General features: G+C 38.8%; 1 protein-coding gene across 2 annotated transcripts in view; it reads left to right on the top strand.

Annotated features, from left to right (window-relative positions):
- The window catches only part of LINGO2 (leucine rich repeat and Ig domain containing 2), a 688,323-nt gene that overhangs the window by 303,003 nt on the left and 370,517 nt on the right, over nt 1-14,803 (top strand). Inside the window, exon 3 of one of the 2 annotated variants that reach the window (XM_032860336.1) lies at nt 773-805. The exons of the other annotated variant lie outside the window; for it this stretch is intronic. The gene's annotated coding sequence lies outside the window, so the exon portion shown is untranslated. The remainder of the gene's footprint in view (nt 1-772; nt 806-14,803) is intronic. 2 annotated transcript variants of the gene reach the window in all.

The raw sequence follows: 14,803 nt of genomic DNA, 5'->3' as shown, positions 1-14,803 counted from the left end.
ATTATTATTATGCTTTTCCAGAATACGTATCTGAGATCCCAACAGGATGTTTTATTTCAGTGCTTTTTCTCTCACCTCCTCATTCCTCAAAGAGAACAATGACTAGAAAACATTGGTTGGGTAAATACTGCATTATCATAATTACAATTTCCCTGAGAAAAGTGGCTTGCAGTTTGAATATTCAGCATCATAATTACAATTTCCATAAGGAATGTAGAACAGTTATTATAAACAACACAATAATCACTTGGTCCATAAGGGAGAACAGATTATTGGGGGAGCAAAGAGGGAAAAGAAGCAAAAGCCTATGTTCTAATCAGCATTCAAGAAGAGAAATACAGAAACCTGAGAGTAAATTATAATAGCCTCTTAAAATACTCTTGTCTGAATTTATCAAAAACTCTTATCATGATGGCACATTTCCATGGGTTGATTAATTGCTGCCTATATGTTTTCTTATATACAATTTAGTTTTATCATTTTTGTTAAACATCCCCTCTGTACTTTTTCTCATTGTCATTGATAATTGCTTTGCCTCCCAAAATTTTAAAAAGCTAACTATCATGAAGTACAAAAAGCACAAAATATTTTTAAAAAGAAAGTATTGGGGGGAGAAAAAATTTTATCCGAGTATTTCTCTCTTCACAATTAAATGTGTCTCCTTTGTCAAGGGAAAATGGGTAAAGTTTTGTTTTTTTTTTTAATGCTCTTTTTGCCTTAATTGGCTTTCACTTAAATTTCCTCTTTTTTTCTTGTCTTTTTATTTTTTTAGGTGAGATGAGAAAAACAAAATGCAGCTTTCAAGGTTGGTACTTTTCATGATGTTTTAAGATGTCTTGTTAATATGAAACAGTGTGAAAGAAGCAGAGCAAAATAAGTCCTTAGCATCTCACAGATAGTGATTAGAGGACATTATGTCTTTATTTTTCGTACTTATAGATGGAAAAGTATAACAGAGATTGTAACAGAATGCAATATATCAATCAAATATTATCCCTGATTAAATCTTTGTTAAAATTATAAAGTTGGAAATATTGAATATTTTTCTACCTCATCCATCCATTTATCCATTTACCAAGAATCCTTTATCATTATATTACCATTACATTTTTTTCACTGAATACTTATTACTTACATATTGTACATAAGTCCTGCCATCCGATTTTCCAATATCTATACTTGGGTTCACCGTTACCATATTCTCAATTTCACAGCTTCCAACCCTTGTCACTGTTTCTGGCAATAAACCTTCACCTCTTATCATAGGTCTTCAGTTTAGCTTGCTATATTTGATAAAAGAGCAGTATTTCCATACTATTGCTCAGTCCCCAAATAATTGGGGCAAAAAAGGAAATCATTGGTGTGATAATAAGGAAGTCTTCTCTTTACATAGTGATGCATTGTGTAATGTCCTTCAGTTTTGTGATATATATTAGTATATGTAGATTATCATCGTATAGTTTAGAAGTGTATCTATATGCAGTAGTCCATAATACCAGCTATCCTTCCTCAAAATCTAGTGTAATAGTTCTTTTACCTTGTTAGTGATCTGAAGACTCTCTGACCAAGAACAGGTGTGTTACACTAGAAATTCAGAAATGAACAAAGTAGTCCAGGTGCACATGAATGGCTCTTTGTAAAACAGCAGTGGTGGATTGAAGCAAACTTCATGAGAAGCAGAGACTGAAAATTTTCTGCTGAGCAAGTGTTAAAGAATGGAAATTTGATAGTATAATAATCCTTATACGAAGATGGGTAAATATTGTTTTAACTTGGAGGGCTATTTTATTGTTTCATTTTAATGAACAATTAGTATACTTATTTTACTTTTTAAAACTTTTTTAAATTTTCAGAATACTTACTTTAAAAAGGCCTTCTCAATTATTCCTTTACTATCTTTGATTTCCCATAACTCGTTTTTTTAAAAATAAGGTCCTGAGGTCCTCAATAGAAAATTCCGCTATCAGGGGTGCTTTCATAAACTTAACTGTGATAATTGGGAAGGGACTCTAGTGTCTGTCTGCTGATATAATTTAATTTAACTAACCTAAATTAAAATAGTCTAAATTATCTCCGCCATCAATCTGTTTAATTATAATACTTACTGGGAGACAGTGAGTAGTGGTTGAGAAATTGGGCTCTAGAATCAGATTGCCTGAGTCTGAATCCTGTTTACTCATCTACTATTTGTGTTTTGGGTGAACTTATTAGCAAGTCTAATACTTGATTTCCCTAGTTGCAAAATGAGAGAAAAAAGGATTGCTTACCTCATAAGGTTGTTGGGGAATAAATGAGATGATGTATTTACATATCACATTGGCATATTGTAAGAATGCAGTAAATGATAATCGCCGTTATTTGTTTCATGACTGTTATCGTAAAATGTTATTATAGAGGCAGGCAGCATCTTTACTTCTGTGAATTAAACTTCTCTCATGGACTTGATCTTTCATGTTTCACCATCAGAGATGTATTCATTATATGGTCAATTTTGTTCCATGTGAAAATATGAATAACCTGGGATTGCCCATCAAACGGTGACGTCTTGTTGTAACCAACTGCATCTACTTTTTTCCCAAATACAAGATTTTGATAAATGTCATCAAAGTGAGGGAAATAAGAAATTTGAAGTGGTTGCTGTGGGGAGAAGAGAAATTATAGTAGCAAGAAAGGAGTCAATACTTCTAAGAAGAGGTTTGGTGCCAACTTTTAAATCTTACTCATCCAGAAACTAGTGTAGTCTGTGCCTTTGTGTGCAGAGAGTCCCTTCATTCATGATGCTGTGAGGACTGACGGACAGACGAGAGGCTGCACATTGGTGGGAGAGAGAAAATATTGAGGAAAAGTTGGAAATCATTCTTCCACAGTAGTAAAAGTGTTAAGAAATCTGAAGTCACAGTGGAAGAGCGATAGAAGGGATGGAACTAGAGCCCCCTCCTCCTGGAGAGCTCTGTAGTGTTGTCTGTATGTATTGTCCGTATGTATCAAGGTAGATGAGGAAGGTCAGCCTTCCCTCAATTAGACAGCCAGTGACCTCACACCAGGTCACTAGTATACAAGCTTCATCTAACTGCAGCCTCTTGGTTCTGGAGCTCCTGGTGAGCCCCAAAGCAAGAGATCTGAGAGAAAAGGTCCCACCGTGTTCAGTCTCCCTGGAAGAGGCAACAGATTCCAAAGTCCACTAGACTGATGCCATAAGGGGGAGGAATTTGCCAACTTCACAGACAAGCCCCTGAATTCATTCTGACACATGTTCTGGCAAGCATGTAAACATGTTAAACTTGGACTTTCTTTAGGGAAAGGCCCCTTTCTGATCCATTGGAGAAAATGACATTTCCAATTTAGTCTCATAGAAATTGCCCCAAGCAATGCTGGGTAGTACTAAATTTTTTTTAATATTTTATTTATTTATTTGACAGAGATCACAAGTAGGCAGGAAGAGAGGAAGGGAAGCAGGCTCCCTGCTGAACAGAGAGCCCAATGCGGGGCTCGATGCGGGCCTCAATGCAGGGCTCAATCCCAGGACCCTGGGATCATGACCCGAGCCAAAGGCAGAGGTTTTAACCCACTGAGCCACCCAGGTGCCCCTACTAAAAATTCTTAATCTGGCCTCTGAGCTAGCAAGATTCAAAACTGAATTTATACATAAACACACTTGGATGAAGGGAGAGTGTAGCTCTGTACAACGGTTCTCATATGTTAGGGTTTGAAACATTACTGGCTGAAATGAAATTATGCTCCCTACACTGGATTCCACGGATAAATGATAAAACTTAATGACCTCCAATCTTGTGGACGGATAGTTGTTAAGGAGAAATAAATAGAAAAAAAATATTGATGATTTTCAGAATCACCTCCAGGAAATACTTAAATATTTGATTGAAGGGCCCCACTTTTGGACCTACTGTGACATCCAATCTATCCCTAAAATATCCCAAGGACACTGTCACTTATATACCCTGTGTGTAGGCTTTTTTGATGGCTTGATTTAGCCCCTATAGGTATACCCATGTCACTGTTGTGAAAAGGAGTCACAGTTATAGATTTTTAGGTCTAAAATACTTGAACTATTATTCATTTTAGTCTTTTTTTTTCTTCAGATAATGAAATTCAGGCCCACAAAGGTTAAGCAACTGTTTTAAATCCTTTAGCTCACTAGTGACAAAATAGAGACTATAATCACATCACTTAATTCCTTCCTTACCATCCCAGACTTCTTGGTAAAGAATATAGAAAGGTCTTCTGTTTGGGGTGGAATCTATTTCTGAAACACTGCATTTGATACCATCCTGTTGACTAAAATTGTTATTTATCTCTTCTACTGTTAGGCACTTCTCAAGTCATCTTACTTCTCTGACTATATCATGAATTCCATAAGGGTAGAGCTTATGGCTACTATTTCTTTGTATTTTTACCATATTCGTAAGGTCCTAAATAAATATGCAGTTTATTTTTATTCTAAACCTTGTCAAGAACACTGAACCCCTACCTGTCTTCCAGCTCACTGAATTCCACTGCCATTTGTAGAAGACCCAGGAAGGGAAAAATCATATTCCTTGAAGGGGACCAGAGAACAAACAATATTGTAGGGTTTTGGGTGAATTTTCTTTTGTTCTGTTTTTGCCAGCTCTGCTACAGGAATGGAGAATTAATAAATAGATCAAAATCAACTCATTGCCATAATATGTGTGTGTATGTGTGTGTGTGTGTATACACATATATATGTATTAGAATGTATGTGTATGTACTTGTGTGTGTGTATGTGTGTGTATATATATATTATGTATATATATTAGAATATGAGTGGGGGGGGCGATCAAAAAGTATCATTTAAACATTTCATTTAGCTGGGATAACTTGGGTTTAATGATTTGCAACCTAAACCATCAGAAGTACTAGAGAGGAAAGAGAGGACCAACTGAAAATATGAATGTATATTTATCTCCTTAGCAAATAGCATGGAGGGTCTAGAAGCAAAGTATTAAGAATGGACTCAATTTTTTTTTTAATACCAATGAAAGGCTACAAGTAAAAAAAACTAATTTCCTTTTTATTACAGATTCTGAATCTAATTTCCTTTTGTCCTTCCTGTGTATTTGAAAATAGGATGTAGCTCTTATTTCCCTGTCAGGGATGTTTAATATTTTCACCTTGGGAGTGTTGTGTTTAGATTTGAGCCCCACAAGTGCAGAAGGCTGTAGATTACCTATTTTGCCCCAATTCTGTATGAGTGTCATTCAAAGAAATGCAGATTCGATGATGGTTATTAGTTAAAGGGAAATTCCAGTGTTCATTCGGCTCTTTCAAAGATGACTGAGAGTGATCAGATTTATAAATCTCAGCAACCATTTTCATAATTCCCTTCATTGATCCGTGCTTTTACAATGCAGTGATCCGAATCTTATCACCTGTCAAACCATTAAAATTCCCCTTAGCACGAGTTCTTGCAGTTTTTGTTTCTCATTTCTCACTCTCCTTTTCCCCCCAACATTTTGTACTGTAGTTTCACCTAGTCTTTCATCTAAAACCTTTCTTCTGTCCCTCTGTCCCTCGTACTTTTCTGATTTTATCTTGACATATACTCCAGGTTTTCAATGAGAGAAATTAAGCTAAGGCAACCTAAGGCTTATCATTACTGGCTTGACAGAGCTTTCCAAGTAACTTAACATACCACATAAATAAGCCTAATTACTCAAAAAGACGTTCATTCAGAATTAGCAGACTGCAGAAATGCTAAGCGTATTCGAATGTTGGCAGATCTTGTCCTAGCTATATATATTCTGTGTGTGAATGCATAATGCATGCACAGTACATGTATGTATGTGCACATGCCCAACAGTAAAGGTGGGGATGAGTGAAATAGTGCTGTTAGGCAGAGACAGCATGCATAGTGAAACCAGCAATGGACTCACTTCTAATTGAATGAGGTGATGAGGCAGGTAATTATTATTAGTATGTTATTATAGTATAGCATTACGTGGTTTTGTAAACTATGAAGCTATATTACCTTGATAAAACTAAAAGGCAAATTTAAATGTATTTTTAAAGAGTCTATATATCTATCTATCTATCCATCTACTTGAGAAAGGGAGAGAGAGAGAGCATGAGCAGAGGGAGGGACAGAGGGAGAGCAAGAGGGAAAGCAGGTTCTCCACTGAGTAGGGAGCTCAGAGTGACCGGCGGCTGGATCCCAGGATGCTGGGGTCACCAACTGAGCCACCCAGGTGCCTCTAAATGTATTTTTAAACATAATTTGTAATTTATTCTAGCTTTTAAACCTGGCCTTGCCACTTACTTGGGGAAATCATTTCCTCCTCCTTTTTTTTTTTTTCCTAAGATTTTACTATTTATTTGACAGAGAGAGACAGAGAGAGAGGGAACACAAGCAGGGGGAGTAGGAGAGGGAGAAGCAGTCTTCCCACCAAGCAGGGAGTCCAATGTGGGGCTCAATCCCAGGACCCTGGGATCATGACCTGAGCCCAAAGCAGATGCTTAACGACTGAGCCACCCAAGTGCCCCTAATTTCCTCTTTTATTGTTGTTTTTTTCTGATTTGTTTGCTTAAATACTGGGCTTCATTTTAATTCTCCTCATAAAGAAATTAATTCAGGTGAATGATCCCAGTTTAATATCTGATGAGTGAGTCCTCCAGTGTTCATTTTATTTCCCTCCAAAGAGGCTGAGAAATGTGTTTGCTGTTTTCAAATATCAAAAGGAATCCGATGTGGAAGAGAGATCTGATCAAGCCTATGGTTCCAAGCGATAATATGGTTCCAAGCAATAATAATATAATATGGTTCCAAGCGAAACATATCCAGCTCAATGTAAGGAGGAGGACCATTATTGTAAAATATGGCTGTCCTGGAGCACAGTTAACTTGTGAGTTCCTCCACAGCAGTCTTTTCTTTTTTGAGGATTTGTTCATTTATTTGAGAAAGTGAGAGAGAACAAGATGGGGGGTGGGGGGGCAGAGGGAGAAGGAGAGAGAAAATCTTCAGCAGACTCCCCACTGAGCACAGACCCTGGCTCATGGCTTCATCTTACAATCCTGAGATTGTGACCTGGGTCAAAACCAAGAGTCTGCTGCTCAACCAACTGAGCTATCCAGGTGCCCCTACGGTAGTTTTTCAAACATAGCCTGACCATCATATAACAGGGGTTAAATACAGAGGAAACACTAGCACTGAGAGGTCAACCAGTTTATGTTTCAGGTTCTTCTTCCTAATAAACTGAATGATGCTATGCCCGGTTCTACTCCAGAAATGCAAAGACCACAGGGGAAGCAGGCTGTAGTGGGTGGGGTAGCTGCAGAGATTACAAGAGAAAACAACAGGTTTTCACTGCTTTAAGCAGTAAGAAAAATGTAAAGAATTACAACAACTGGAACCAAATTTGACCCCAGATTTAACATTGTGAAAAGATCAGAGACCCCATAAACAGTAAGGGCAAAGTTCCAGCACCTCATTTGAAAGCAGCACAGCTCTAATGGGAAAAGTCTGATTCAGGACTTGCATTTTACTATGGACCACGTGCTTTCTCAGGCACACAGACAGACATGTATATATCCTCCACCTGGAGACACCTTTCCTTTTCCTCCTCTTTCTCTGCCTCCTAGGTCTCTGGACTAGCCTCAAACTAGGTATAGCTCCTATAGAAAGAAGAGGAGGGGGAAAAGCAAAAACGACTCATGGCAGGTGGAGCTTTATACCCCCTAGCTCTTGTTCTTAATCTTTACTCTAAACCCCCAAGTACGTGGAGAAACTTCCTATGGCCTCCTTTACTCCCTCCCTTCCCCAGCTTGGCTTTCTCCTAGGCCCTGACAACTCCCCTTTTTCTCCCCACCTCCTACCTCTGTGATCACCTTTTACCCAGGTCTTTTGGAGCTCCTTTTTAGGACAGAAGTATGGCCTCAGGATCTTCTGTCATAGGGTGTTGTAGATTTGCTTTCTGGTAATGACTATTTATGTATTACTGTGACTGTCTCTGCAGCCCAGATCCAACTCTTAGCTTTTAGCCATATTTCAGTTGGCCACCCAATACCTGGGCAATTAATTACAGTTAATTAGTTCCAGTTAACTTGTCACATTCTAATCCAAGTGACATATCCATGTTCTGGTTCTGGTCTTCCCTACCAAACTCCCTTTGTTCCAGCCAAACTAAACTCTTCAGGTCTTCTCTCCTAAGAATGTCCTTCTGTCTTAATTCCTCTCTGCACACACTGTCAGTGGATTCAAATATCTCTTCCTCCTCTGTGCTATCTTCTTATACTCCCTATTCATGCCTAGACAGAAATCCCTGTATTTCCAGGACATTTGGCTATTACTTGTATCATAGCATCTACTGTGTTGTGTTTTCACTGATGTCTTTTTTTTTTAAATATTTTATTTATTTATTTGACAGAGAGAGATCACAAGTAGGCAGAGAGGCAGGCAGAGAGAGAGAGGAGGAAGCAGGATCCCTGCTGAGCAGAGAGCCCGATGCGGGGCTCGATCCCAGGTCCCTGGGATCATGACCTGAGCCGAAGGCAGAGGCTTAACCCACTGAGCCACCCAGGCGCCCCTCACTGATGTCTTTATGAGTTTATCTTCCCTACTTGTTTTCTCAAAAGCACATTATTCTTTTTGGTATTCCTGGTACCTAGCATCATGTGTGATTCATAGCAGGAACCAATGTTGTCTGAATGAATAAAATAAATAAGTAAATGAATGAGAATATATACTGTAGTGTGAGCCTTTTTAAACAACTGATCTAAAGGATTAGTCATTAAACAGAGAAAGCTTCAGTAGGCATCTTGCACATCTGGACAATTGTAATGCAAAATATTTACTTAGAAGGCAAAGACATACTCTCTTTTCCTGTGGAAGTATAAAAGAATTTTTGTTTCAAGGAAAATTACATTGAAAAAAAAAATAACTGTCTACAGTACAAGAGACTAAGTTTCTATCTTCAGGGACATTCTCTTGTCTTTTTATATTACAAGAGTGAACGAGATTTAAACCGAGCAGCCAGTGTGATAATGTTGCCAGACAGCTAATAAAGAGGAAGATTAGAGAGTTGTATAAAATGGCAGGTGCCCCGGCAGAGTCTACATCCTAGGCATTAAACACAGAACAAAGTGAGGCTGTTTTCTGAGGCCCACCAAAAGTGCTTGGTGTCAGCTTCAGCCGCATGGTGCCATTCTGACTGTGGTGCTCATCTTACTGAAAACAACACAGAAAAAAGCAAGCAAGCAGCCTCGGATGGTACTTGGAACACAGAGAAAGCATCTGAAACAAAACCAGACTCTCACAAAAGACAATGAAGAATTATTTCTAGTCGGACACTTACAGAAGACCATCCTTCGCTTTCACAGAATAGATCCTAACATCTAATCATGTAAAGCATCTCAAGGAGTCATCTTCAGAGGGAGTCCGCATTTTACAGCTCACTTTGTATTCCGGTCTCTCACGGAGCTTAGAATCACCACCATTTTAAGATAGAAATGAATTGGGTGTTTTTTCTTCTGGTGACTCATGTGACTACCAGGGATCATAGCCATTTTTATCTAAAGAGCAAATACAGAAAATGCTTCACATTTTTGTACCTATCAAATATAATTACAAAGATTATTTTCTCTTTTGAGCTTTCTTTGCCAAAAAGGCAGCCGTCTTCTCTTTGGAGATAAAGGCAATGTGGGGAAGACAGTATGAAAATGGGCTAGAAGAGAAGCACAGAGCAGAGAGACAGACCTAGGTTATGCAATAGAGAAGGGTCTAGGTTTGGAAAGGAAGAAGGGAGAGAACCATTTCTAGCCTTACCAAGTGCTAAGTATTGTGTGCTAAGTGCTTCACAGAGAATATATTATTGCAAGTATTTGTCTAATGTGAATAAATCAAAGTTAACAAAAATACTAGTCTATATAGTATAAAACATTGTAGATAAGATTGCTTTTGTATTTAAGGTATTAATAGCTGCAGAAGGGCTTACTGGTTTACACCAAAAATCTCAAACAGCATAGCATAAGATCTTTCAGGTCTTAGGCTTGTGAGACAAATGCAGGAGTCCAATTTATTTGTGAGAAAGGAGGCTGAGCTTATAAGGGTATGAAACTCCCTAGCCTTCAATCCATATAAAAGAAAAAAAAATGGCCTCATATAGTTAAATAACATGCTAATTATCACACAACAAGTATTTAAATGTGTCAGTCTGCTCAAATCCACACAAACATAACTGTCAACCTCAAAGACACCTAATGAACGTAGAACAGAAGTCTCAGAAATTTATCATGAAGACAGTAGTAGGGTTTTCTTTTTTTAATGTACAGTTTGTCTAAAATAAAGGATTTTCTTTCAGGTGAAGATGTCCAACTAGTTTGTCTAGCTAGTTAATGCTAGCGAATGGATAGATTGGTGGGGATGATTCATTTGTGAGCCTATCAAAGTTCCAATAATGACAAAGTCCCTTTTATAGCTGGTGGTACTGAGTTTTTTCATATTTTTAAAGAAATCCAAGCCTCTGTCAGTTAGCATGACTATTCCCTAAAGGCTTGTTACCGGGAGCCAAAGATAAGATACGGCCTGGATTGGCTCAGAGGGAATTATATCCCAGCAGAGGGGCTGTCCGTTGTCTGGTAAACAGCTGCTGATTCATCCAGGTTTCTGGTTTTCTCACGTACTATTCCTTCTCTCCATTTTCTCATCCTTGCTTTAGTTCTCCTTCCCAATAGGACTGTTGTTGTATGTCATGGTTATTTCATTACTCATTTACTTGAAAGTCAGCTGGGCGTAGGCTCTGGAGATGAACGATCTAGTTTTGAAGCCTGGTTTGCCATTTGCTGTGTATTCAATGTTTGGACAAGATCACCAGCCTTGAATTTTCTTGCCCATAAGATGGGGATGCATCCTAAGAGTTCATGAATATTAAATAGGAAGACCTGTTTATCATGCTTGATGTGCAGTAGATACTCAATTGCTGTTGTTATTACAGTTATAGGATCATGTTTGGTTGGGGAAGAGATATGAAAGTGGTTTCTGAACTTGTAGACATTCTCTACACTTTGTATGTATAAGCAGTTCCCTTGAGTTCTGACTTAGAAAATAAAAATGCAACAGACATCTCTTCTTTTGCTCAGATGCTGGGAGAATTAGAACCAAATTAATACTGTCAGATTTTAAAAGTTTTCAAAACACTATTTTAATTGATTTTCGTTGCTAGAAGAATTAAGAGTCTAGTGCAAAGCTGAGTGACTTTTCTTGCCGGCTTAGTTCTTCTGTTACTCAATCTTTGTTCTTGCTTTACCTATAATTGTACAATGTTCATTTGCATATGACTTCTATATTCTCTCAAATCCTTTTGAAACAAAACAGTATAACCCTTACTAAAGCCTCCAGGAATTATGGTATTAACATTTCTCTCTTACATACCTCTCCCCTTCCCTCCTCTTCCCTTTGTTTCCCTTCCTTCCCCTTCCCTTCCACCTCTCCCTTCCCCTTTCCCTCTTTCTGCCTTTCAACACCCCCTCCCTTCCCCTTATCTCCCTCCTCCCCCTACCCCTGTCTCAGGGGAATGATCCATTTAGTTTGGTCTATACCAGCTGTCTGTGGGACCTTTCTAAAGTTGCATATTCCCATGTCCAACTCTAGAGATTCTGAGTTTATAAGATCAGAGTGGAGCCAGGGATCTGTATCTTTTTAGTAATTACTATTCATCCAGGACATTCAGACTTAGGTAATATTGTACTACTCTTGATAAGCAGATAGAAAAGAGATGGAAATGAGTCTGGCTTCTAAAACAAGCTCTGTCACTATCTGTGTGACCTTAAAAAAATCACTCAATTTGTCTATGATTCAGTTTCTTCATCTTTAAAAGATACAGAAATTGATAAATAACTGTCTAACTCATAAAGTTGCTATAAAAATAAATGAAATAATATCTATAACAGGAAGAAAAAAAATCTATTAAGTAATTAAATGACCATCTAGTTTCACAGTCTAGGAATGGCATAATATGACTTTTTACAGGCAAATAGCTATTTTGGTTTGAAAATCAAGGCCCTATAGATGTGACCTGACCATTCTAGATTGAATAGATATAAGGGATCTTGAATGGTGTAATTAACCCTGAGTCATGACCCATTAGGTTGGTAGTAGCTCCAGCATTTTTAAAACAGAGTAGAATAGAGTGGGATGGGATAGGATAGGATAGGACAAGTTAAAAACTGTCACAGCACATTGCCCACAGGAGAAGTTTAAAGTACAATGTCTCATATTTAAATGTAGTTGGTTTTGTGCTATTCTGTATCCTTCCCCCTGCCGAGCTTATCCCTGTATATTCTGACTTGTGTTTACAGATCATACTTATCAATGAAAGAAGTGAGGTTGTGGCCTGTGTCAGAGACACAGCACGGCAGCATGAAAATGGCGTCCATGGGTGAGATTATGTGAGGGAATCCAGAATATGGAGGAGAATTGCCCTCAAAAGTCTTATGGAAGGTCATGTAGAAAGGAGTTCTAGAACAGTTTTACTTGGAAATAAGTAAATAAAATATCCTAGAAATCTGGGGAAGTTGGGCATTCAGCCTTGTGGAAGATTCTACTTTGCTGGAGTTACCCATTCTTTGGTGTACAACCCAGTCCTCTTTTCCCCAACTACCTCTACTGAAACCAACGTCTAGGGCTGTAATAAAAGGTAGATTCTTTCTCTGGCTGCCAGGTTAAAGGAATTATGCTCTAACATCTGAAAGTGAGCTCTGTAATTTAATTTTTCCCATTAAAACAAAAACAAAGCAACTAAACCCCATTGTTCTACTTAGTAGCTAGGTACAGTTCAAGTAATAAGTTGTGTGCACTACTCAGTGTTTACAGTAATGACCACCATTTTATAAGTGCATATGATATGGTAACATATCATAGGTTACAACTAGAATCTCTGATCTTCTAGAATCCTATGAGAAAAGTTTTAGTGTATATGCTTGATAGATTATCTTATTTAAGTTCGGAGAGATTAAATAATTAACCTCAATTCACATGAGTAGGAAACTATAGAAGCAGGCCTAGACCTAGGCCTCTACAATCAGACACTTGCCCTGCATCTCACTGCCTCAGTGCCTAGAGAGAACCCGGGCTTGTGGACTAGTTTTGGAAGGTCAGCACCATACAGAGCATTGGTTCTGAGAGGAAGGTGTGCCTGCAAAGTCATGCAGGTAGGCAAAGTGAAAGTGTTGGGCATTAGTCTGTCAGTTTGTGCTGGAAAGTCTCAGTGTCTCAGCGTCTCCATTTTATAACTATACGCACTATGTATGCATTGGGCCTTTTTCCTCCGTGGATTCTTTTTGAGGAAAAAAGCAACTGCTCATTCTTTGGCCTTTTAAGTGTTAATTTTGTGTCATGCTCATAAATCTGTTTGCCTCCTATCATCTAAATGCTAGTGACTAGGATGAAAAAGGCATCATGCTAAAAAATATATTTCTGATTATACAGGGAATATAGTTAGAACAGAGATTATTCCATATATTTTTTGTAATTGCAGAGCTGGGGTAGGGCAGGTGTGTACATATCTGAGAGGTGGAGGTTACTCTGGGATTACTGTTTTCCTTTTACTTGTTTGCATTTTGCAGTTAAGAAGGTTGATGTTAATTTGATCCAGAAATTTTACTATGTGGGAAAAGGCATCCCTTGGAGGGAATACAGTATCCCTTGGACAATTTATCCCCCAAGTCTATTTGCTGTGCATGTCCTGTGGGGGTTGAGGTGAAAGAATGAGACAGCTGTGACGGGCTGTCAGAACCCTGGGAATCAGGGGATCTTGCTCCCCAGTTCTCCTTGACATTGCATGGCAGAGAGCCGTTTGCTCACTTGCCCTCCTCATCTAGGAGCCATGTAGGATGTGTCCTCCTTGCAGTTGATGCTTTTGGAAGCAGAGTTTTGGGTTAGGTAGAGGAAATAGGCAACAGAATTGCGGACTTCAAGGGCATCTAGCACATGAAAATTTGCATTCCGTGATTCTCCTCACTCTCCCTGGTGTCTCTGAACAATCTGGAATTAGCAAGCCTTGACAACAGCTAATGAGAATGAACACACTCACATAGATTCCCCTTTTGCAGCAATTGGACTGGATTATAAGACAGGCAAATCAGCCCAAATAACCCCTTTCTCGAATGAATAAAAAGATGTCCTCACCTCACTCGGTCATGTGCTAAGAAGGGGGTCGGCAAAGAAGCTGAGCTGTAGTAATGACAATAGTAGCTAAAACCTCCTGAGCATTTACTGTGATGCAGTAGTAGCTAGTACAGTGAATAGTAAAGACTATGAGATGCATGGTCTTCACATCAGCGCTCTAGCTTGGGTACTGCCACCACCTTCATCAGCAGCTTCCCCATTCTATACATGAGGAGACTGAAGCACAGCGTGGTTACACTTTCTTCATTTGGCCTACATACCTGCTCCTGGAATTACAGGCCCAACTCCTCCCTGAATCTCTCTCCCCATTAGAGTAAGAACGGCAAAGCGCACCTTGGAATTCTGAGCTTCCTTGCCACAGGCTGTCATCCTGAAATCCGTCAAAAATTTCTTGCATTTGGGGCACAGTACCTGGTGAGCCATTCTTTCCATTATGACTGATGAGTTGAAAAATAATGAGTTAGAGTCTGCTACAAACAAGGCACCCTTATGCATGACAGGAAATACTGCCTAGTGGCTAAGGTGAACCCCGGAGCAGGTCTTCTGGATTCGAATCCAATTCCTGGTTGTGACCCTGGAGAAGTAACTTCATGACCCTCAGTTTTTACAGATAATCATACCTTCCTCATAGGGTTGGTAAAGGGATTA

The sequence above is a fragment of the Lontra canadensis genome, unplaced genomic scaffold (assembly GCF_010015895.1).
Source record: "Lontra canadensis isolate GAN:19392208 unplaced genomic scaffold, GSC_riverotter_1.0 scaffold19, whole genome shotgun sequence".
Classification (NCBI taxonomy): domain Eukaryota; kingdom Metazoa; phylum Chordata; class Mammalia; order Carnivora; family Mustelidae; genus Lontra; species Lontra canadensis.
The sequence above is the reverse complement of the archived record's forward strand: the minus strand, read 5'-3'. Positions and strand labels throughout refer to the sequence as shown.